The sequence below is a fragment of the Amia ocellicauda genome, chromosome 12 (assembly GCF_036373705.1).
Source record: "Amia ocellicauda isolate fAmiCal2 chromosome 12, fAmiCal2.hap1, whole genome shotgun sequence".
NCBI classification, from domain to species: domain Eukaryota; kingdom Metazoa; phylum Chordata; class Actinopteri; order Amiiformes; family Amiidae; genus Amia; species Amia ocellicauda.
This window is the reverse complement of record NC_089861.1, coordinates 8,679,150-8,704,263: the sequence shown is the minus strand read 5'-3', so window position 1 is coordinate 8,704,263 and position 25,114 is coordinate 8,679,150. Positions and strand designations below refer to the sequence as shown.

Genomic DNA, 25,114 nt, shown 5'->3' with positions numbered 1-25,114 from the left:
TTCATATCCTCCTCTCTATCTCTTCTCACTTCTGCTAAATAATCTATTACTCATCTTTTCAACCTTCTCCCCTTTGAATCCCCCAGCAAACACCTCCATGTCTCTTGGTGACTTCACCTTCTCTCCCCAGACTAAATCACTCGTTTTCTTTTCAAGATAACGAAAACAATTTGCAAAGCTGATCACTAGATTACTGTGCTGTGGGGAAACTGAAAAGGATGAATGACAAATGGCTCACAATGAAATGCATTATTAGGATGGATCTTGCAAGTTGCTCAAAATTATGTAGCTAATATGTCTAGATGTAGCAAAGCACTTGTAAAGGCAAAAGTGAGTGAATGTGATCAACATGCAGATTGAACATTAATAATCAAAATGTACTTTTTTTTTAATTAAGCATTTAAGGTTTGTTTCATAATGTGAGCTGCAGTACTTCTTGTTGTACCTCAGAGAGGTCAACTGAAGAAAGGAACCATTGGCCTGTTGGTGGTTGTCCTGGGGAGCTTGATTTTCAGGAGCTTTCAAGGATGTGACATGCTGGAAATGAGTATATATCATGATGAGTAAAAGTGGGGTTCATGGTCAGCTTCTGCAGGCCCATTGTGAGGTCAAGCAAACCGTAAGCATGCTATCACCAGGAGAGGGGTTTGAATTGCATAAGGAATGCCAAGGCGGAGCTTTCTGTATGCAATTTGGGACTGTGCATAGACAGACCACCTGCTTTACTTGGTTCCTTTTAAATGACAGTATGGCAATGACATCTAGTCCCCTGGACACATGGGTTGTATTGGTACAGTTAACTGTAAACACTGCATTATGTAACACTTATTCAGTAGACTACCAAGAAGTAATGAAAAACTCCAGAGATTATGTCAATTACCAACTACACAAACGGGTCGATAATTAATAATGTTCTGTTCATTTTTAAAACTTGTTATTCTTTTCAACCCCAAACTGAAATTAATTACGATTTACTTTTTTAAATGCACCAATCCCATTTGTCCTCAGTATCGTGATAACATCAAGAGTTAACTTCAATTTGTAAATTCAATTCAATTTGTAAAGATAAATATTTTAAATGAATTTATTTTACATCAGTTAATAGTTCAATTGTGCTTAATTGTCACATATTTCATGATGCATCAATTATACAACATAAATATGAGACTGTGTTGATACAATGTGACAGAAGTGCACGTGCAAAATACAACTTAAATAGCCCAAGAGCTGCTTTTCAGAAATCAAGGTTCTGTCTGGTCTTATAATCTTTGTGTTTCCTCAGGGGATTCAGTAATTCAACATAATTCACAATTGTTAGAAAAACTGTACGCTTTGCTGCACTGCTGTCAAATACAATGAGAAAGACAGCACTATATTGTAGGACAGGAATTAATAAGGTCTGCTGCTTCTAGCAGGACAATTGTTACATTTTTTCAGAAGTAAAATACAAATCTTTGGAAAAATACATGAGCAGGTATACATTTTGCAATAAGTCCAAAACAAAACAATGTTAAAAACTAAAACTCCCAAAAACTAAAGCATTTAAGGTACATTTTAGACTATCAATCTAAACAATGATAAGTATTACAATTATTGGTAATGACACTCAGGCCTGCAACACAATTGTCTTAATGTATTGGGCCATGTCACACTCATCCTCAACTTTACTTCAAAAATACAGTTTCTGGAAAAAAACTAAACAGCGGCAAGCCATAAAATAAAACATTATCATTCACATTACTTATTCTGAAAAACAGAAACTATAAAGTGCATTGATTTACAAAACGGACTGCACATTTTGGATTTCTGCATACTAGAAACTTCACAAAACCAACCCACCCCGATGCACTCCAAGAAGTCCAAGCATTTATAGATTGGATTACATTTCTACTTATATAGCTTGTTGAATGATTGAAGTTCTGGCAGTATTCTACCTCATAAACATTTAATGTAAAGATCATAAATATTCTATGTGCTGGTGACTCGGGTTACTAAAGTTAAGTGCGCCAATTCAGAGAGCAGTAGTACTCACTGCTGTTCTACAGCATCAACAATTAATTTCAAAGTTTCTTGCTTTAGAATTTATTGCATGATAATTGTTCACCAAAATGTAGAAACCACAAATTAAATTAGATGAAATCACAAATCCAAGCAGGTGTCTGTTATCTGTTATCTACATTACTATGTATAAATTCAATTGTTGCACTAAATTAATAAAAAAGCAAAAACATATTTGCTCTCTACATCATACTCTGCCATCAGTAGAATATTTAAATGTGACTGCAATTGTATATGTATATATGTATGCATACATATTGTTTTAACGTGGAAAAATAATACAAAGACTGTACTTTGAATTACATTGGACTTTTATTTGAATGGAAGCTTTGAGGCCAGAACATACACCCTTGTATTAGATCTTAATTAACTGCTCTGCTACACGATTTGTCATTCAAAGCCTCAGGGTATCTTAAAGACATAATACTAGAGGGGGGAGGAGGTATACAACTTTCCTTAAGCAGAATCAAATCAAACGTATAGTCCTCCAGAGTGAGGATCCATTAAGAGACTTCAAGCCTGCCTCAACTAGTTTGCTGCAAGGCTGTAGTGCAGTAATATATGTCTCTCAAAAATAATACATTTGTTGACAATCAATCTGATCAATTGAGAAATATAAACAAAAACTAAAATCCTATATTATGGGCTGCATCGTAAGTCAATTGATATATTATAAATTCGTATTGTACACATTATATATATATAGGCTAATTCATGTAATACCTTGAAGCTTCCAATCATATAAAAAACTAAATTTCAAATCTTTGCATCATGCATGAATTAAATTATTTTAAAGAAACTATACCAACAAGCAAACCCAAAGTAATCATTTCACAGAGTTTGTTTCCTGGTGTTTGTCTAGGTGTGTCTTCAAAACATAACCTTTACCCGAATGCAAGATTGTTCCTGTTGGAACGTGAACTCGAACTTAACATTTCCTACTTTGACAAGAACAGCACCAAATACATTACAGTGTGCATCCATGCTCATGGATTTTGGATTTCACTTGTGCTTACCTCTATAGTTGTGGTGGTTAGCAGTGTACCATAGGTTTAGCGTATAGCTAATTCTATTTCAATAAGTCAGTGACAGTACATTTCAAAATTGACTAAATCATATGACAGATATTCATAATATGATCCTAAGAAATGTGTCCAATTACACATATTACTTTTTTCTACTAGGTAAGCTCCTTAAAATACTATTTAAATACAATCTGTTCACTCACTTGTGTTTGGTTTGAAACTAAATGCACTCAAGAATATATAGCATATAAATGTGGTTTTAAACATGCTATTAACATTTTCTTGGGGACATAAATGTCGGACTGGCAATAACAAAAGTACAATATTATAAACACTAACAATGCACATTTTTCTTGGGCAATAACATTTCAATCACTGGAACAATGCGCACTAACCACACTCAAAGCAGTCAATCATTACCAAAGATTAGGATTAGATTAATGTCCTATGAAACACATTGAACGTAAGGTGTTAAATATTTACTTTAAAGGCTGAACAACGATGCTTCACCCTCAGGTACCCAGAGTGAATTAAATGTTACTCTGGGGGGTAGAATGCAAAGTATGCTTAGTCATTCACTGACATACAAACCTCTGTGGTGGAAAAGTGGAACGTAAAGAAGCAAGATCCACCCAAAATGATTCATTAGCATAAAAATAAAAGACAAACAGAACTACACTTTGAACTCTGAGCATACACCAGACACTGACTAACAACAGAATGAAAAAACTCAGTTTAACTCAGGATTGTTACTGTATGGGTTCAGTTCCACACATTTTGTTAAGCTTTATCAACAGTTACTATTGTCAAAGTTATTGACTGAAAAACAAGACTATAGTTTTATTAAACATTGTTTACAATATGTACAATTAATTTAAACTAATCACAATTTACCAATATTGTACACCCCTAACATTGCTGTAATTTACAATTCTAAATATCACACGTTTTTGTTTTAACATGATTATTTTTCTACAGATTAAGTACATTGTAAATGTAAATATTTATTCATGTCAGACCTTTGCAGGAAGAGTATATACATATATAAACATTAGATATATAAACACTAGATATATATACAGATATATAGATAGATCGATCAATCATTTTCATAATGCAGATCAGTATTAATTCTTCTGTTGGTATGTTATCATCTACTGTACATACAAACCAGGCCTTTACAATCAATTCAAATTCCTCTTAATCACATTTTGTCGTTTCCACAAAATGATCCATCTTGCATCTCCTAAATAAAATTAATTAAGGGCATAACTTACCATGCCTCACTCATGTTTAGAGGAGATCACCGTCACTTTGGACTGCCGATCCATATAAAGCTACAGTATATATGCAGTGCTCAATCCTCTGCCAGGACTTTTGCTCTCTGCATGGATCCCATTAATGCTTTACGCAGCAGTAAACAGAATAAACCACTGGTGTACTAAGAGAGCGAGGGGGGGGGGTGAAAAAGAGGAAAAGAAAAAAAAAAAAATCAAAACAGCAGCCTGGACACACAATCCTCTCCCGGGACTGCTCCTTTCACACAGCTACACTCAGCCATGCAGCAGTAATAAGGCTAAGCATTGTGACTTTTCCAGGCAGGCAGGAATTTGTTTTTCCTAGGAACTTCTTGCCAACAACTCATCCCACATGTCTTTGCACACCTCCATGCTGTCAGTGCCCAGTGTCAGAAGTGCCTTTAATCTCTCCTTGAAACGGTTCAAGGTCCAGTTCGGAAGCGTTTTGCATACAAGGCTCAAGTGCTAAGTTTACTTGAGTGAACAACTGGTTACCTTAGCCGTGACAAGCTCACTATGAAGGGGGAGTGGCCTGCGCATGTCAGACCAAATCAGCATTTGCAGTTGCTTAGCAGCCAAAATCCCTTTTATAAGAGGACGGCGATCAGCACGACTTCAGCAGGAACGGAGTACGAGGAGACAGGGAAACAAATTAGAAAGGCAGAGCAACAAGATTAAGATAATCTCACATTTTTGACATAGCATAACACAGGTTAGACATTTTTTCCACCATATTATACAAGCAGATTAAGGGTCTAATCCAAGCACATGACAGCTAAATTTGCCCCCAAAAGACCCTCATTACTACGCACAGTGGAACATAATACTGCCTTTCATGGGGTAATTCAGTCAGGTTGTGCTCCTCTACATTCAGTTTGTACCTTAAACACCCTTCCCTTCCAAACATAAAAAATACATCTAAAAAACTTTTGCAGATTTCTGTAATAACGTGGGATGAAAACTGGTAGACCAGCACCATGACAACCGAGAAAACTGATCTTTTTTTCCTTGTTTATTATTACACTTGTGTTCCATTATGTAATTGTCAGAACTGGAACTGAACAGTATTGACAACGTAGTATAGCAAATAACACACTGTTGATCCTGTCAATAAAACAGTGACATGTTCTCTTCTGTGCTTCACAACAGATCTATTTTTACTTAGTCCATATAAAGGCCCACAGAAAGGAATCCTAATCATAGTAAACAACACAACAATGCATTTAACTTTCCCTATTACTGTAGGACATATCATATGACATGCTCTCTTCAATTTGGTTTCAATGAACCACACATTTGAATTTGAATTCATTTTATGAGTTTTGTTTTATAAAATGAAAGCATTGCAGTAATCCCATTTAAAATGTAAACATTTGCCAAAAACAATGAAGGAATGAGATGCATTACCAACCTAAAGAGAATAAAATGTATATTTATTTCCATTTTAATCATAATAGTTGTGGAGTCCTGGCATATAAAAAACAAACAAGTGGGCACAATTTGCTAAAACAAATCCCTGAAGGCAGTATACCAAAATTTAAAATAAAAAGAGCTCTGCACAAGAATTTACATGAATATTTGAAGGAGGTACAAATTTGTTTTTTCATTAATCGCACTGTTGTTAGTAATATAGGCAAGTGGATTGTGGTGCTGAGTTCCACTTACTTTGAGCCATGTGAAATTAAAAAAAAAAAATCTCCAAATATAATAGAATTATCTAGCTTTTCCACACTTCCTCATCCAGATTAAAAATATCTGGCTTCTGCACAAGTACCTTTGCTAGACCATGAGTGTGGTACATACAAGGTCCTTCATACTGTTGTGCTGCAAATATATTGTCCATGTCAAAGTTGGTAATTGTAATATGGCTGAAGTCTGTAATTTAAATACCATACACAAATAACTAACTTATTTCATGTTTCGGACTGCCCGAGAGTATTTAGTGAAAGCCGCATCAGTCCTTCCCATGATACAGCCTAGCTCTGATATTTACATTGGCTTAAACATTCCACATCTTCCCCTTAAAGTCTTGTGTTGCTTTCACAGTACACTTCGGGTCATTGTCCACTGTGAAGTGCCCTCCAATGAGTTTTGAAGCATTTGGCTGAATCTGAGCAGATAATATAGCCCTAAACACTTCAGAATTCATCCTGCTGCTTTGGTCAGCAGTCACATCATCAATAAATACAGTGGAGTAGTAAAATAAAACATTTTACACAAAGCAAACTCATTTAAATTTTGCCTTATCATTATGTAACTTAATGGAAACAAAAAATGTCCATATCAGACTTCTTCCCAGTGGTCACATCCAACTTGCACAACTTCCACAAAACATTTTAATCCTAATGGGGCGAGACAAAACCTACATAGTTAGGCGTATGCAGACCTGATCTAAAAGAAAAAAGAAACCTCAGGAACACAAGGATACATTGCAAATGACTTTAATTGCATTGTTTTATATAAGGAGTTATACCACTGTCGTCTCCATGAAGACCCACATCCTGGCTGCTCTTGCACTCATCCATAAAGAATAATTGTTGACAGCATCCTGACCTAACTGCTCCATTTGACACCTCTATGGTCTTGCCGCCAGACTCGGGAAATTCAGCGCTGTGTTCCCATGCCCACTATATGGGATCAAACCTTTATTATGTATCGAAGCTTTGTTCTAGATGTTTTTTTGTCGAGACTTCCATTACATAACAGTAAAATTAAGTTGAAAGTGATTAATTGTATACTGGTCATAAACTCTTAAGTTAGGTATCCATGCTTTTTAAATACATATAAAGTTAATGAATAGCTATCAGCTTATTTATTTATTTATGTTGCATTTGTCATGCGTTACCAAAGTTATGTAGGCATAGAGATCTTGTGGTTTCTACACCATTTTATTAAATTATAGAATACAATCAGTTTGGAGATTGGGACAATGGTTGTGTCAAAGTTAAGTACCCAGAAATAGTATATTTACAGTATTCACAGCTAAGATAAGGTGATTGAAAACTTTTTCCAGTATCATGCAATGTCCAACAATGTTGCTCAATACTTTCCAAATGCAAAAGTTCTAAACTGGTTACGCATCCCAGGTCAGTTAGTTTTCAAATCACCCACAGTGTCATCTCACCATCAACTTTTAAGATATGCATCACAGACCTGCATTATTTGAACTTTTTTTTTTTTTGCTAGTCTATTCCACTGGCATTTTATTTGTAATAATATAATATTTGTAATCTTTTAATTTAGTAGATTTAGCATATGCCAAAGATTATCTAACTGGTTGTTTCCATCATGTAAACATTATTGCATTGTTCACATTGTGACAAATTTAGTTTTAAAGGGACAGTCCTATATCACACACGAGCGAGTGGTTCTATACATCTCATGTCCTTATTGTTACCACCTTCAGTACCATACAGCAGCTACTGGAGGAAGCTACTGATCAAGGATGTAGGGGGGCACAGTTTTAAATTGCTCTGCATAAACACGCTACACATTGAGAGAACAGATGAAGTTAGGATAATCGTGATCTAAAAGAAATGTTCACCAATAGAGGAAGTCATGTTGGCTGCGATTTCACTCAATATATTTTCTTGTTTTAATGTGACCTTGCAATTGTTATTCAGTTATCATAATACTCATTACACTGTACAAGGCACCAATTTAACTGTCACTTTCTTCACATTTGTAATTAAACTTGCATGTAAAATGTGGAAATTGAGAAAAGGGAAACAATATAATAAAATAATAATTAGAGCTATTAAACAGTTAGCCAATATTCCAGATTACATGAACATTGTGTGGAATCAAATTCTCCTTATTAAATATGGTTTACTTATTTCAACAGATCTATCTATATCTATATACACTCACCTAAAGTATTATTAGGAACACCTGTTCAATTTCTCATTAATGCAATTATCTAACCAACCAATCACATGGCAGTTGCTTCAATGCATTTAGGGGTGTGGTCCTGGTCAAGACAATCTCCTGAACTCCAAACTGAATGTCTGAATGGGAAAGAAAGGTGATTTAAGCAATTTTGAGCGTGGCATGGTTGTTGGTGCCAGACGGGCCGGTCTGAGTATTTCACAATCTGCTCAGTTACTGGGATTTTCACGCACAACCATTTCTAGGGTTTACAAAGAATGGTGTGAAAAGGGAAAAACATCCAGTATGCGGCAGTCCTGTGGGCGAAAATGCCTTGTTGATGCTAGAGGTCAGAGGAGAATGGGCCGACTGATTCAAGCTGATAGAAGAGCAACTTTGACTGAAATAACCACTCGTTACAACCGAGGTATGCAGCAAAGCATTTGTGAAGCCACAACACGTACAACCTTGAGGCGGATGGGCTACAACAGCAGAAGACCCTACCGGGTACCACTCATCTCCACTACAAATAGGAAAAAGAGGCTACAATTTGCACAAGCTCACCAAAATTGGACAGTTGAAGACTGGAAAAATGTTGCCTGGTCTGATGAGTCTCGATTTCTGTTGAGACATTCAGATGGTAGAGTCAGAATTTGGCATAAACAGAATGAGAACATGGATCCATCATGCCTTGTTACCACTGTGCAGGCTGGTGGTGGTGGTGTAATGGTGTGGGGGATGTTTTCTTGGCACACTTTAGGCCCCTTAGTGCCAATTGGGCATCGTTTAAATGCCACGGCCTACCTGAGCATTGTTTCTGACCATGTCCATCCCTTTATGACCACCATGTACCCATCCTCTGATGGCTACTTCCAGCAGGATAATGCACCATGTCACAAAGGTCGAATCATTTCAAATTGGTTTCTTGAACATGACAATGAGTTCACTGTACTAAACTGGCCCCCACAGTCACCAGATCTCAACGCAATAGAGCATCTTTGGGATGTGGTGGAACGGGAGCTTCGTGCCCTGGATGTGCATCCCACAAATCTCCATCAACTGCAAGATGCTATCCTATCAATATGGGCCAACATTTCTAAAGAATGCTTTCAGCACCTTGTTGAATCAATTCCACGTAGAATTAAGGCAGTTCTGAAGGCGAAAGGGGGTCAAACAGTATTAGTATGGTGTTCCTAATAATCCTTTAGGTGAGTGTGTATCTACAGTGAGGGAAAAAAGTATTTGATCCCCTGCTGATTTTGTACATTTGCCCACTGACAAAAAATGATCAGTCTATAATTTTAATCCCCTATTTGATCCCCTATCAATCAGCAAGATTTCTGGCTCCCAGGTGTCTTTTATACAGGTAACGAGCTGAGATTAGGAGCACTCTCTTAAAGGGAGTGCTCCTAATCTCAGCTCGTTACCTGTATAAAAGACACCTGTCCACAGAAGCAATCAATCAGATTCCAAACTCTCCACCATGGCCAAGACCAAAGAGCTGTCCAAGGATGTCAGGGACAAGATTGTAGACCTACACAAGACTGAAATAGGCTACAAGACCATCGCCAAGCAGCTTGGTGAGAAGGTGACAACAGTTGGTGCGATTATTCGCAAATGGAAGAAACACAAAATAACTGTCAGTCTCCCTCGGTCTGGGGCTCCATGCAAGATCTCACCTCGTGGAGTTTCAATGATCATGAGAACGGTGAGGAATCAGCCCAGAACTACACGGGAGGATCTTGTTAATGATCTCAAGGCAGCTGGGACCATAGTCACCAAGAAAACAATTGGTAACACACTACGCCGTGAAGGACTGAAATCCTGCAGCGCCCGCAAGGTCCCCCTGCTCAAGAAAGCACATGTACAGGCCCGTCTGAAGTTTGCCAATGAACATCTGAATGATTCAGAGGAGAACTGGGAGAAAGTGTTGTGGTCAGATGAGACCAAAATCAAGCTCTTTGGCATCAACTCAACTCGCCGTGTTTGGAGGAGGAGGAATGACCCCAAGAACACCATCCCCACCGTCAAACATGGAGGTGGAAACATTATGCTTTGGGGGTGTTTTTCTGCTAAGGGGACAGGAAAACTGCACCGCATCAAAGGGACGATGGACGGGGCCATGTACCGTCAAATCTTGGGTGAGAACCTCCTTCCCTCAGCCAGGGCATTGAAAATGGGTTGTGGATGGGTATTCCAGCATGACAATGACCCAAAACACACAGCCAAGGCAACAAAGGAGTGGCTCAAGAAGAAGCACATTAAGGTCCTGGAGTGGCCTAGCCAGTCTCCAGACCTTAATCCCATAGAAAATCTGTGGAGGGAGCTGAAGGTTCTAGTTGCCAAACGTCAGCAAACGTCAGCAAGATCAAAATCAAGATGTGCTTTAAGTGTAGACTATCATCTTTAATTTGAGGATTGTTACATGCAAATTGCATTCAAATTGGGAAGAGAAAAGTATGGAGAAGGGAAGGAACTGCTCATGATCCGAAGCATACCACCTCATGTGTGAAGCATGGTGGAGGTAGTGTTACGGCATGGGCATGTATGGCTGCCAAGGGAACTGGCAAGTATTGAAACTCACAACTGAATTCATGATTATGTTAGTTTGTCCAATTACTTTTGAGCCCCTAAAATTTGGTCTAATTCCTACACCGTTCACCCAATTTGGATGTAACTACCCTCAAATTAAAGATGAAAGTCTACACTTAAAGCACATCTATTGTGGTGGCATACAAAGCCAAAATGATGACAATTGTTTCACTGTCCATATATTTATGGACCTAACTGTATATGATAAAAATTATAGATCTTAAACAGTTTTCCCATCAAAGTGATGGGATAAATCAGTGTGCAGAATACATGAGTAAATTAGAAACAAAATAAATCATATGTGGGGTTAAATATGATGTGGGGTTCAAAGGCAAGTAAATCACTAAAATGACTTCCGTTTACAGACAGCTTGTGGTTGAAGTTAGAAAATCTAAAACAGGCTTGCTTGTTACGCTGTAATTATACAGAACATTGTAGTGATTACAAAAATCCAAACAGCAATCATTTGCACCACATGGCCAGATTGAACACAATGTAAATAAAAAGAGGCCTGCATCATTTTTGCTTGTGCAGTTTGCTTTACTCTCAGAGGATGCATTAGAATGAAGGTCAAGACATCTGGATGGAAAACTGCAATCCATTTGAAATAATTCTAAATCTTCAAACCATAGTTAAATCAAGAAAGAAACTGAACAACGGAAACCTTTGCAGCTTTTAGACAGGCCGGAAAGACAACATGCAGTCATACAAATCAAATTAGTATTCTACGTATTACACTTACAAAAAAAAGCTTTGCTTGCATTAAATAATGTTTAACTTTTTAGTAATATAAAGGGGGTATGATATAGTCTCAGTGACTTAATTAAAAAAGAGCTCTACACAACAGCTGTCTCAGATTTTAAAAATGCATTACTATAACTATATACTTTGTTCTGGACTATTGTTCCCTGTTGGTCCAATCCTGGTCTCCAAATAACGGTGGCGACATTGTTATAAAATTGTATTTTATTTTTCAGCAAACTCTTCAAGGTGAAATGGCACAGTTCAGGGAAAATTCTATTCTCTATTCAAGCTCCCTGTCCAGTGAATCAAAATAACACCTGAAAACAGAGACTCACTCACCCACTGGTTTGTGGAGGAACAATATTTATTAAACTAAATGAAAATCGCCAAACAACATGGTTTTAAAGGAAGGGTGTGAATACCTACAACTAAAACTTAAACTGTGTATACTGTTTTTGATGCATGAATAGGCTGGGGGAGAGGAGGAAAAACTATGCAAGATCATCATGCACATTTCATTTCCTAACATGACAACATTGTTTACAAGGAAGTTGAACTCCTGCCCTAGACTCACATTACAGATTGTGCCCAAACTGTCACAAATGTTTTAGCATAACTAAATTTAGCCTCAAAATGTATTGGCTCTTCAGAGTCCACCCTAAAAATAGCACAAGACCTATTCAGAGGATCAGTAGCATGCCTTGCCACAAACTACTGCCAAAAAATAAATATAAAATCCATTAACCAGACCCTAAAGAGGAGAAGAGACACTTAACACCTCCAACACACTTGTCTTGACTTACAATGTGAGAAAGTGATAATGAAGAAGCTAATGGAACATTTAAAGTGAAAGTACTGACATTTTAACAGGAAGAAGTAATATTTATTTGATACAATGTACTACTAACATATGCAACACCATGGTATACATTACTAGCTAGGAGATTTCAATAAGATGATCCTTGAAAACCTGGGATTACTGTAGGTGTTTTTTTATTATTGTACTTTGCACACCGTGACAGATAACTCCTTGTTTTGAGCATTTATCCAAACCTCTAGAATATATATCTAAAATCTAAAGTGCAAAAGTAATTAAGACTTAACAAATTAGTCTTATTCTTTGAAAAAAAATCAAGAACAATCTACCAGCCATGAAGCTGAGCCTTAGTCTCTTCATTCCTTTAAATGGATGGATTACATTATGGGATTGTTCAACTACACGAAACTATACATTTTAGATATTTTTATTAAAAATATACAAAACTACTTACATACTACCATCTATTAAAAAAAGAAAAGAAAACACTAATATAAATACACTTATGGTCTCTACTTATCACCCTTCTACACTAAAGGAGAATTTACCTGATTACATGTACAGTGAAAAGTACAGATTTGTTTACTGGATGAAGTAGACTATTGTTTTGATGATTACAACTTTAAGCAAATACAGAAAATGTTGGTTGAATCAGGGTCAAGGCATGGAGGTTACTTCTATTCTGACACTGCATAAGATTTATGATAGTTCTAATAAGGATCAGGTTTTCAAATGTGACCTTCACCTGGAAATGCTGAAATGAACCAGTGTTAAAACTTCTACCAACACTTTGTAGAGCATAGATTTTGACAGTATGTGGAACAGCAGCAAACAGCTAAACAAAATACCCAATTAAATAGTCTGATTGAACAGCCTATTAACTGAAAACCTTTTCTTTAAAGATCAGCTTTCTGATGAGGTCATGCTTCTTCACCCATGCACTGTCCATCTCCCAATTGCCAGCACCTAATTTACACTTTCCACCTGACACAAACATATCAGATAGCTTTTTGGGATGCCTTACTGACTGATCTGAAAATAGTACAGGGGGGCAGAAGTGTAGTATAGTTTCTGGAGGAAAATATTTAACTTGATAGTAAAATGTATTACTACACCACCACATCTGCTACATTTAAATATGTAGCAACATTACTGTTCACATAATTCTCTATAAAACAGAAGAAAGTAAGGGCACAACAAAGCACTAAAACAGACAAATGGATGAATTTTCATGCTTTGTGAAGCTATTCTGGGTTGATTTTGCTAACTTTTATGAAATTACACCCATAAACACACTGACCTAATTCAGCTGCTTTAACTCAAAAAATCCTGTTGATTCAAGAATAATCATTTGTTTTAACCTTTATGTGCTAAATAAGTCTCTTATTATGATTATTGTTGCTTGTAATATATAGAAAAATTACAAATTACATTAATAGCTGGTTTCACATACCTTGATAACTGGGTAATCCAAGACAAGGGAAAATATGGGTCTGTGAAACCAGCCCTGTGTTCATCCTTCATCCTCATTGAACAGATATTTAGTGGCAAAAGTTACCTTACCCTAAAAGGGAATATTTACACAATTGTGTTTTATTTGTTTTAAAGAAAAAACACTGAATGATTACTTCTCAATTATAAATGTAGAGATGACTAACATTTTGGGATATAGATGGAGAGAAGATGACTGTCGCCAAATCCCTGTTAAATCAAGGAAACAAAAAAGGTCACATTCAAATGTATGTATTTGACAGCCCGTCAACATCTCTGTGATGGTTTTCACTTTTATTTTAATCAAATGAGGCCAACCTAGAATAACTATAACCGTGGCTGAAACAGACCTACCCTTTGGAGCAGGAAGCTGCTTTTATACAGTGCTAAAACAATACCAAATATTTTATTCAAAATTGTAATTCAAAATTTACTCACATTTTAACACTTATTCATAGGATAGCATGTACAACTTCATGAAAAAAACAAGAAAAGCATAAACACTTCCATGAGCCCGTACTATATTAAGTAAATGATGCATATCAAATTTTAATGTAAGACAACATTGCATAATTTTCCAATTGTAGTCAAAATAATGGGGACACCTGGGAATTGTAATGAACAGAAACAGCTACACATACTCTGCAATTTCTCCAACAACTTTAGAAATAGATTCGACATTCACAGAAGTTTAAGTCTTGTAATCACCGCTACGAAGAATATCGTTTTCTCCATGAATTAAATTAAATATAATACAGTATACAAATAAAATCATATAAAGTTTAAAAAATGCACCAGGTAATGTTGTACCAAATGGGGGATCTCTGTATAAGGAATGCAATTACTTCTGGTTATGGGAATACATAAATGCCTCACAATGGTATGAGTAGGGCCCTGCGTTTCGGACAACCTATTTTTTAAGATCATAATGCATGTGTTATCCCGCAGGTGTCTCATAACCAATAGAAAGTGTTTTTGAAAGCTGTGCTGCATTTGAGTATCCATGGTTTTGGTAAATTGTTTATTCTTGTCATGATTGAAGATTACCGTATACTATGGCATAGAGGCGCATTTTTAAGTGAATTAACTTAAAAATGCGCCTCTATGCCATAGATTTTCAAAATTCACAATAGCAATTAAAGAAAAACAGTAAATGTTTGCTGAAGATGTTGACTGGGTATCAGCAAACAAAAAGTGTCTCCAAATGACAAGCAAGCTCAGATCACATTGAACAATCTGAAGAAAATGAGTTAAAAAACGCACCTCCCAGACAACATTGGATAAAACTGTACAGGATATTTATAAAACTACTTCAAATCCTACATCGTGTTTTGGCTATGATTCGTATTGCAATACGTTTAACATATGTATTAAATAAGTTACACTTTCGAGGGCATTTTGTACATTTGTGCTGTGCTGCCTGCACTATAACCTGCCACTGTTGGTTCAGCAGTACTGAGTACTTTTCACAACTCTTCAGATTCTTTTTAAATCACTGAAATATCCATCGAAAGGCCTTTGTAGCAGTATATATTTGGTCAAAGAATAGAACATACTATACTGTAGGTGTCCTAGGGCTAAGATTAACCTTTGGGAAAAGTGAACAATTAAAAACAAACTTTTCTATGCTGAGCAAATCATTATGTATCACTACGGAACGCCCTGCATGTTTTCATTCATGGCTGATGTTATCCATTTCAACTGAACCTTCTTAAATGCAGATATCCAGATAACTACCATTATACAGACACATTTGCATCAACACCATCTTAACTAAGGTAGTATTTATTTTCATAACCATGAATATAAATATGTACAGAGATAAACATTAAAATACAAACAATACAATTTTATTGTATTTTGTATTTAGTTACAGAGCCTGGGAAGAGACATGAGAGAACAAATAAATATCTCATGGGTATTACTTTGTATTTCTCCACATGCATGCAATTCTGATATAAAAGGAAGTAGTACAAAATCTAGATCTCACATGTTACCACAATTATTAAATCATGCTCACAAGACACAAAATCATTCCCATGATTTACGTTAATTGTGCACACAAGATATGAAATCCTGGGCACAAGATATATTTTCTCATGTCCCTTAAATAGCTCCGTAAATAGTTCAATTTCCAAAGAGGTTATACTTATGTGATGAAAAACAGCTCCTGTCTCAATGAGTCATTTAAAGACCTTGTAGAGCATGTCACATACCACCAAAAAAAACATATTTACAGATTTCAATCTTTTGAATTACAAAACAAATGGGGAAATACTAATGTGTGGTTAGGGGGAACAGTATGTCCACAGCACTGTACATGGTGCAGGGTTTCCTGTAGCTATATTCAGAGCTGCCTGGTCAAACAAATGCGTAAACTTTGCCATATAAACGTGGAATATCAAGTATTCCAATTCATGTAAACAAAGCATAAAGAATATTCCAACTTCTTATATTCTGAAAACTTAAAATACTTGTGTCATCATGTAACCGTACAGTCATAACTGATACTTCTCTTGAAGGTTAAATTTAATACCTCCATCCCTTAAAATACGAACATAACATGAGCGTTTAAACAATGAGGAGATAGCATTACATTTAACTTTACAGCTGGTCTAGGACATGTGCAATGCAACATGTAATTAAATACAAAATAAATAATAAAATGCCAACGAGACTACTGACATTCATCTAGTTATTTACTGCATAGTGAGTACAGACAGAAACTGTTTTTCAGTGGTGTATGTACAAATCTTCATTAATTTTCTGTTCACTCATTTTACCAGTAAGAGCCTATATGTTCATTACCTTTTTAGATGTCAACACCATCTCCCACAGGCAGCAGAAAAGTACATCATCATCAGTATTCAAGCAGGTATGTAAAGTTAAATGAGTTCAGACAAGCAGGAGCAAAAAATAAGAAACCATCTGCAAACAGAATCACTACTATCCATTCTGTTAAAGGTTCTACACAAAACATATTTAACAAGCGTTACTCCCACAGAACATGGGGTTTGCATATTAACAAATAAATGCAGTTTATTCAGTGGGAAAACTTTACAGAAACCAATTTAATGTGAAGGGAACAGTTCCTTAAAATAATAAAACTTAAAAGATTAAATGTAAACAGTCAAGGAACAAAAGAGGAATGCCCTTTACTTGCAAACCATAGATCAATTCTAAAGCAAGGGTTGGGTGGCCCATTAGGTGATGAAAACAGTAGTAGCAATGCTCAGATCTGAGGCTCAGATTTTATATCAGATTCAGATTTCAAGATATCCAGAAGGTTTACAAAGAACAAATAAGGCATAAGATATATTTTTCTAAAACACTATTAGTTTAAACTTTACAAGTATATCATTACAATCCCAGAAAACAGGAACCACCAGTATGTTACATGACACCTCCATTTACATTTACAGAAACATTGCTTATAAGCTGCTCCCACATCTCTCCATCTTTCAGCAAACCTCCCATAAAAGCACCATCATGTGATGAAAAAGGGCCAGTCGGATACGTACACATCAAAAAAAATTAAGAACACGATGTGTTATCAAACAGGGACATGAATGTTTACACAAATCAACAAATAGCAAAAATATTTGGATTTTTAAATGAGTTTGGAAAAACTAATGTAATGTTAGAATTAGTTTTGGTTTGATCAACACAAATTACTCGAAATATTTGACACTACCTAGAACATATAATTATGTTCAAAAATAACCGTGCTATACCAAGTAATCTTAAGACAAAAAACTTGAACTGTTAAGAACTGCATAGACACCTAACAAAATCGATGTCATGTTGTATACAAAACACTACATGCAGGTAAAAGGAAAGTACATCAATATCAAATGAGTGGCACTGCATTGTGAAGAAGCAACTATTAATACAGTGAGGGGAAAAAAGTATTTGATCCCCTGCTGATTTTGTACGTTTGCCCACTGACAAAGAAATGATCAGTCTATAATTTTAATGGTAGCTGTATTTTAACAGTGAGAGACAGAATAACGACAACAAAAATCCAGAAAAACGCATTTCAAAAAAGTTATAAATTGATTTGGATGTTAATGAGGGAAATAAGTATTTGATCCCCTATCAATCAGCAAGATTTCTGGCTCCCAGGTGTCTTTTATACAGGTAACGAACTGAGATTAGGAGCACTCTCTTAAAGGGAGTGCTCCTAATCTCAGCTCGTTACCTGTATAAAAGACACCAGTCCACAGAAGCAATCAATCAATCAGATTCCAAACTCTCCACCATGGCCAAGACCAAAGAGCTGTCCAAGGATGTCAGGGACAAGATTGTAGACCTACACAAGGCTGGAATGGGCTACAAGACCATCGCCAAGCAGCTTGGTGAGAAGGTGACAACAGTTGGTGCGATTATTCGCAAATGGAAGAAACACAAAATAACTGTCAGTCTCCCTCGGTCTGGGGCTCCATGCAAGATCTCACCTCGTGGAGTTTCAATGACCATGAGAACGGTGAGGAATCAGCCCAGAACTACACGGGAGGATCTTGTTAATGATCTCAAGGCAGCTGGGACCATAGTCACCAAGAAAACAATTGGTAACACACTACGCCGTGAAGGACTGAAATCCTGCAGCGCCCGCAAGGTCCCCCTGCTCAAGAAAGCACATGTACAGGCCCGTCTGAAGTTTGCCAATGAACATCTGAATGATTCAGAGGAGAACTGGGTGAAAGTGTTGTGGTCAGATGAGACCAAATTCGAGCTCTTTGGAATCAACTCAACTCGCCGTGTTTGGAGGAGGAGGAATGACCCCAAGAACACCATCCCCACTGTCAAACATGGAGGTGGAAACATTATGCTTTGGGGGTGTTTTTCTGCTAAGGGGACAGGACAACTGCACCGCATCAAAGGGACGATGGTCGGGGCCATGTACCATCAAATCTTGGATGAGAACCTCCTTCCCTCAGCCAGGGCATTGAAAATGGGTCATGGATGGGTATTCCAGCATGACAATGACCCAAAACACACAGCCAAGGCAACAAAGGAGTGACTCAAGAAGAAGCACATTAAGGTCCTGGAGTGGCCTAGCCAGTCTCCAGACCTTAATCCCATAGAAAATCTGTGGAGCTGAAGGTTCAAATTGCCAAACGTCGGCCTCGAAACCTTAATGACTTGGAGAGGATCTGCAAAGAGGAGTGGGACAAAATCCCTCCTGAGATGTGTGCAAACCTGGTGGCCAACTACAAGAAACGTCTGACCTCTGTGATTGCCAACAAGGGTTTTGCCACCAAGTACTAAGTCGAAGGGGCCAAATACTTATTTCCCTCATTAACATGCAAATGAATGTATAACTTTTTTGAAATGCGTTTTTCTGGATTTTTTTGTTATAATTCTGTCTCTCACTGTTAAAATACACCTACCATTAAAATTATAGACTGATCATTTCTTTGTCAGTGAGCAAACGTACAAAATTGGCAGGGGATCAAATACTTTTTTCCCCTCACTGTAGGATTTAGGGGGTTTAAAGGTCTTTGTCATTGCCTCCATCTAGACCAGTGGTGGACAGCACCTTTTTTTTTTTTTTTTTTTTCTTTCACCTCAACTTTAAACTACTAAGCACTGTTTGTAGATTGTAAGCATATGGGAATATCAAGAGTCTTATAAAGCCTGCAAGTCTGTGGCCCTCCAGGGTCTGCCCACCACTGATTTAGATTTTGATCTATAAAAAAGGCTAACAAATATATATATTTTATATATAAACACAACTGTGTTGTAATACACTACATAATACCTTTACATTGAATTCTACACTGTTCACCTATATACATGTTAGCAGTGTAGAATTACATTAAAAGGATTATGTAATGTATTACAAACATATTTAACACTGCTGTGTTATATAGTATAGTCATGATATTGTACAAAAAATATATACAGTGCATCCAGAAAGTATTCACAGCGCTTCACTTTTTCCTACATTTTGTTATGTTACAGCCTTATTCCAAAATGGATTACATTCATTATTTTCCTCAAAATTCTACAAACAATACCCCATGATGACAACATGAAAGACGTTTGTTTGAAATCTTTGCAAATGTATTCAAAATAAAAAACAAAAAAAGCACATGTACATAAGTATTCACAGCCTTTGCTCAATACTTTGTTGAAGCACCTTTGGCACCAATTATAGCCTCAAGTCTTTTTGAGTATGATGCTAAAAGCTTGGCACACCTATTTTTGGGCAGTTTCTCCCATTCTTCTTTGCAGGACCTCTCAAGCTCCATCAGGTTGGATGGGGAGCGTCGGTGTGCAGCCATTTTCAGATCTCTCCAGAGAGGTTCAATCAGGTTCAAGTCTGGGCTCTGGCTGGGCCACTCAAGGACATTCACAGAGTTGTCCTGTAGCCACTCCTTTGTTATCTTGGCTGTGTGCTTAGGGTCGTTGTCCTGTTGGAAGATGAAACTTCGCCCCAGTCTGAGGTCCATGGCGCTCTGGAGCAGGTTTTCATCAAGGATGTCTCTGTACATTGCTGCATTCATCTATCCCTCGATCCTGACTAGTCTCCCAGTTCCTGCCACTGAAATGCATCCCCACAGCATGATGCTGCCACCACCATGCTTCACTGTAGGGATGGTATTGGCCAGGTGATGAGTGGTGCCTGGTTTCCTCCAGACATGACGCTTGCCATTCAGGCCAAAGAGTTCAATCCTTGTTTCATCAGACCAGAGAATTTTGTTTCTCATGGTTTGAGAGTCCTTCAGGTGCCTTTTGGCAAACTCCAGGCGGGCTGTCATGTGCCTTTTACTGAGGAGTGGCTTCCGTCTGGCCACTCTACCTTACAGGCCTGGATAGGTGGAGTGCTACAGAGATGTTTGTTCTTCTGGAAGGTTCTCCTCTCTCCACAGAGACACGCTGAAGCTGTCAGAGTGACCATCGGGTTCTTGGTCACCTCCCTGACTTAGGCCCTTCTCCCCCGATCACTCAGTTTGGCCGGCGGCCAGCTCTAGGAAGAGTCCTGGTGGTTCCAAACTTCTTCCATTTACGGATGATGGAGGCCACTGTGCTCATTGGGACCGTCAATGCTGCAGAAATGTTGCTGTACCCTTCCCCAGATCTGTGCCTCGATACAATCCTGTCTTGGAGGTCTACAAACAATTCCTTTGACTTCATGGCTTGGTTTGTGCTCTGACATGCACTGTTAACTGTGGGACCTTATATAGACAGGTGTGTGCCTTTCCAAATCATGTCCAATCAACTGAATTTACCACAGGTGGACTCCAATCAAGTTGTAGAAACATCTCAAGGATGATCAGTGGAAACAGGATGCACCTGAGCTCAATTTTGAGTGTCATGGCAACGGCTGTGTGTGCTTTTTTTGTTTTTTATTTTTAATACATTTACAAAGATTTCAAACAAACTTCTTTCACGTTGTCATTATGGTGTTTTGTTTGTAGAATTTTGAGGAAATTAATGAATTTAATCAATTTTGGAATAAGGCTGTAACATAACAAAATGTGGAAAAAGTGAAGCGCTGTGAATACTTTCCGGATGCACTGTAATACAGCTGCATTGGAGACAGCCTAAAATGTAGTGAAATAATTGTTAATGAGCAAATCCCAATCTCAAAGTTCTTACACAGATAGGTTTCAGGAATATAATCTCTTTAATCTTTACTACAGTCTGAAAACAAGAGGATTTTATTCAAGTATCCTGAAAGGTACTGACAAAGTCCAACCAAATGACTTATTTCAGTTTAACACTTAAACCAGATGCATGCAGCACTAAATATATCAGGCATTAGACACACAGTTGTAAGGAACAGAAATAATAGTACCAAACCATGTTAACCCTTTAAGTTTGGTTCTCCTATAAATAACTGAATGGAATTCTGGTATCAATTTCCCACTAGAAACTACCAAATTGGGTAAACAGCTTTTCTTGATGTCCTGTTTTTGGCTATATATGACTTTGCAAGTAATGCAGCACAGAAGAGTTTTGATGCCACCTAAGGAACTATTTATTATCATGAAGCGTTCATACCCTAACCTTCCAATGCCTTGATATGACATGCCAACTATGGGAATATCGGGTTAGAAATTGGGAGGGACATATGACTAAAACAGACCAAATTAAGATGTATGCAAAGATAATACTACCGGATATATTGACACTTAGGATAAAAGTGTCTGCTAAGGTCAATAAATAAAAACAGCATTTAGTACATTAGAAATGGCCCTCACAAATAAATGACTAAAACAATTATATATATATATATATATACACACAGCTGTTGAGAAAGCTTTCACACTCTTACTTTGAAACAGTGTAACTGTAATTTAAAAACATGTGATCAATTAGTGTTCATTAAACTATATTCATTTACAGCTTCAGTTTGTTGAACAGTGATACAGCCCAGAACATACAGACTCCTGCTGATGACTGGTCTTGTGCAAACCTCGCACTGCCCCTGAATGAATGAGTGGCAGTCCAAAGTTTACACCCCCTGCTATTAAATCCATGATATGTTTGATTAAATACTTGAAGTGCTAGTTGAAAACAACAACGTTGCATTGCTCAATATCCAAGGAACATAATTAAACGCTTTAAAACTATTTTTAAAAGAGGTACAGCTGGGTGAGTGTGGTAGATAACTTTATGCACATTTCCAATGCAACAATCCTAGCCTGGACTAATCTAGCGGTTGCATTTTCTTATTTCATTGCAATGCACGTAGTTTGGCAACCTGTTCCTTCCTGATACTTAATGTATTCCTTTAGGTGGCAGCAAACTTCCCTTAATATAAAGTTATACATAATGACATGTTATTTGGGGTTTACATTGCATTTAATGTGTATATCTGTAGCATTTAAATAAAAATAATTAAACAAAACTTCTACTGCTAGTACGGTTTGCATTGATAGCTTTGATTTGAGTTACCGACTCGTTTCCAAACTGCAATAATAAGGAGGCTTGCATGAGTACTTTTAAAATGATGTAATGATTCAAGTTTGAACTAAACAACTTTAAATCTTGTAACACACTACTTACTTCAACACACACACCGAGCCTGAAGGCCGTCAACAAGACGCAAACCCGACCTTCTTACCTTGAGCAACACTATGGTGCCCAGTGCTGCTGCTACTGCGCATGAGCGGCCAGAGCGTTTCAATTAAAATGGGCGAGTGAGCGGCGTGTGTATTTGCTGTGTGATCTGTATGAAAGGGAAAGGGTTATCGTGATCAAAGCCAAAGATTCAATCTAACTGGTGTCATATACTAATATGCAAACAATGTAAAACGTCTATCTAATGCTGAATATTCATATATCAAGGCTGCGGCCACAGATCATTTGATGCAGTGAACCGATTATGGTCGCGTAGTGAGAGGGATTGTGGGTAAAGAGGCTGCAGCAAGGTTAAATCAAAATTGTAAAATTATAAAATTATTTAAAAAGCAACACGACACATTATATTGTGGGTCTATCTGTGCCACAATTATGGGTGTGCAGATCTGTAATTGATTGATTGATTTTTTGTTTCTTTTACATTACTGCTGTAAAATACAAATCCATTACTTTGCCATGTCAATTGTATTTATGGAGTGATTGCCTATATTTTGCATCATGTGTTGGTATATAAATTCTGCCATATGTGTGACAATAGTCAGCAATATACATCACTAACCTGTTGGTTCATCAGTAACACTGGAAATTGCTGAAGGTGGCTTAACCTGGTTGTGTTGTCTTCAAAACGCGTTCAAAACCAAATTAAAATGGTCTCATATACTCTGCAAACAATGGAAAGTATAAATTGGCCAGCTTAATGCTGAATATGCATATATCAAGTATGATAACATAATGATTGATGATAAAGCAAAGTAAAAAGCCTATTGTAATCACTGTCGATATTATAATTACTTTTCATATTTTCTTTTATGTTTTATACTTCATTGTAATTATCTATACTTTTAATTCATAATCTACAATTATTATTATCATTAAAAACTATTTGAGAACATTTTGTTGTGTATCTGCATTTAGTGCTGTTTGATTCCATTTATTCAGAGTTCAAGAACTTACATTGTGATGAACACTGTTTAAAGATGACAGACTACTATATTTACCCTGAAGATAAACACTGCCTTGACAAGAAACAAATAAGCGTGTCAGTGACCTAAGCAAAATCTGAAATAATGGAAGCTCCCCAACTTTTCAAACCTTTACAAACTTTCCTAGTAAGGAATTGTGCATTTCCCTCTTATAAACTGTTTGTTTTTTGTGCATATTATCTTGTATCAGTTTTGTAATAAAATCTTTACAATACTTAATTCATTATCCCTTAGGAATACAACATTTATTTTTGTGTGCATGTATGTATGTACATTTCTGCTAACATATTGTGGGAAAGAGTATAGACTGCTGACTGAATATTGTATGATGCCTCCTTAATGGAAGGTCTGGGGATTATTTTAATGATGGGTTTCTGCTTGCAGTCTAGACAAAGGTTTTATCAATGAGTACACAATACAAAATCAAGACTTCAGTTTGCCGAAATAACAAACATAAAATATAAGAAGGAAGCTGAGCTTGTGCATCACATGTAAACTATAAAGAAACTGGAGAGACTGATCAACATTTCATGGGTCATCGTGAAAGTCATTAAAATGATTTATTCAAGCCAGACGAGGCATGAAGGTGGGGATTCTTTCATTGTGATGCTATCGGCTGCGTCAAATGAGTCTTTATGGTAATCCATGTCTCAGTTCAAACTACGATTGAAATAGAAACACGTAACAAGTTTGTTTTACTTGTGAGAATCTGTCATTAAAGGTTATCTCTTATGTACATTTCTTCCCTGGACATCTAGCACATGTCAGGACTAGTTATGTTTGCAAAAGGTAAACAGAAAAAAAAACAAATAACCCTTTGAACTGCACTGTGTGTTTAAATTAACTTAGCACCAGTGTTTCCATGGTTCATATGGACATTGCATAAGGTGTGACATCAAATATGTATAAAGACAAATCCACAATTAAATTTGTTCAGTTTGATAAAGAACAATTTAGCTGAAATCTTTAAAAAATTGTTTGGTGTTTTAAAGGAGAATTCAATCTTTAATGTTTATGCGATAAATGCTTGTGGGTATGGAAGTGCCTGTTTAAAACTACATTTGGCAACATACAGCAAAATATTCTGTTTGATTGAGATATTGCCAAGAATTGAAGCGTCACAGCACCAAATTAAAGTGTAGC

At 36.8% G+C, this 25,114-nt stretch overlaps 1 protein-coding gene across 2 annotated transcripts in view; it reads right to left on the bottom strand.

Annotated features, from left to right (window-relative positions):
* LOC136764313 (microtubule-associated tumor suppressor 1 homolog A) overlaps positions 1-22,974 on the bottom strand; it is a 94,793-nt gene extending 71,819 nt beyond the window's left edge. Inside the window, exon 1 of one of the 2 annotated variants that reach the window (XM_066718256.1) lies at positions 22,914-22,974. The gene's annotated coding sequence lies outside the window, so the exon portion shown is untranslated. Of the gene's footprint in view, positions 1-4,360; positions 4,847-22,913 lie in introns of those variants that run through there. The other variant, XM_066718255.1, reaches the window with a different exon arrangement.
* Positions 22,975-25,114: the final 2,140 nt, after the last annotated feature.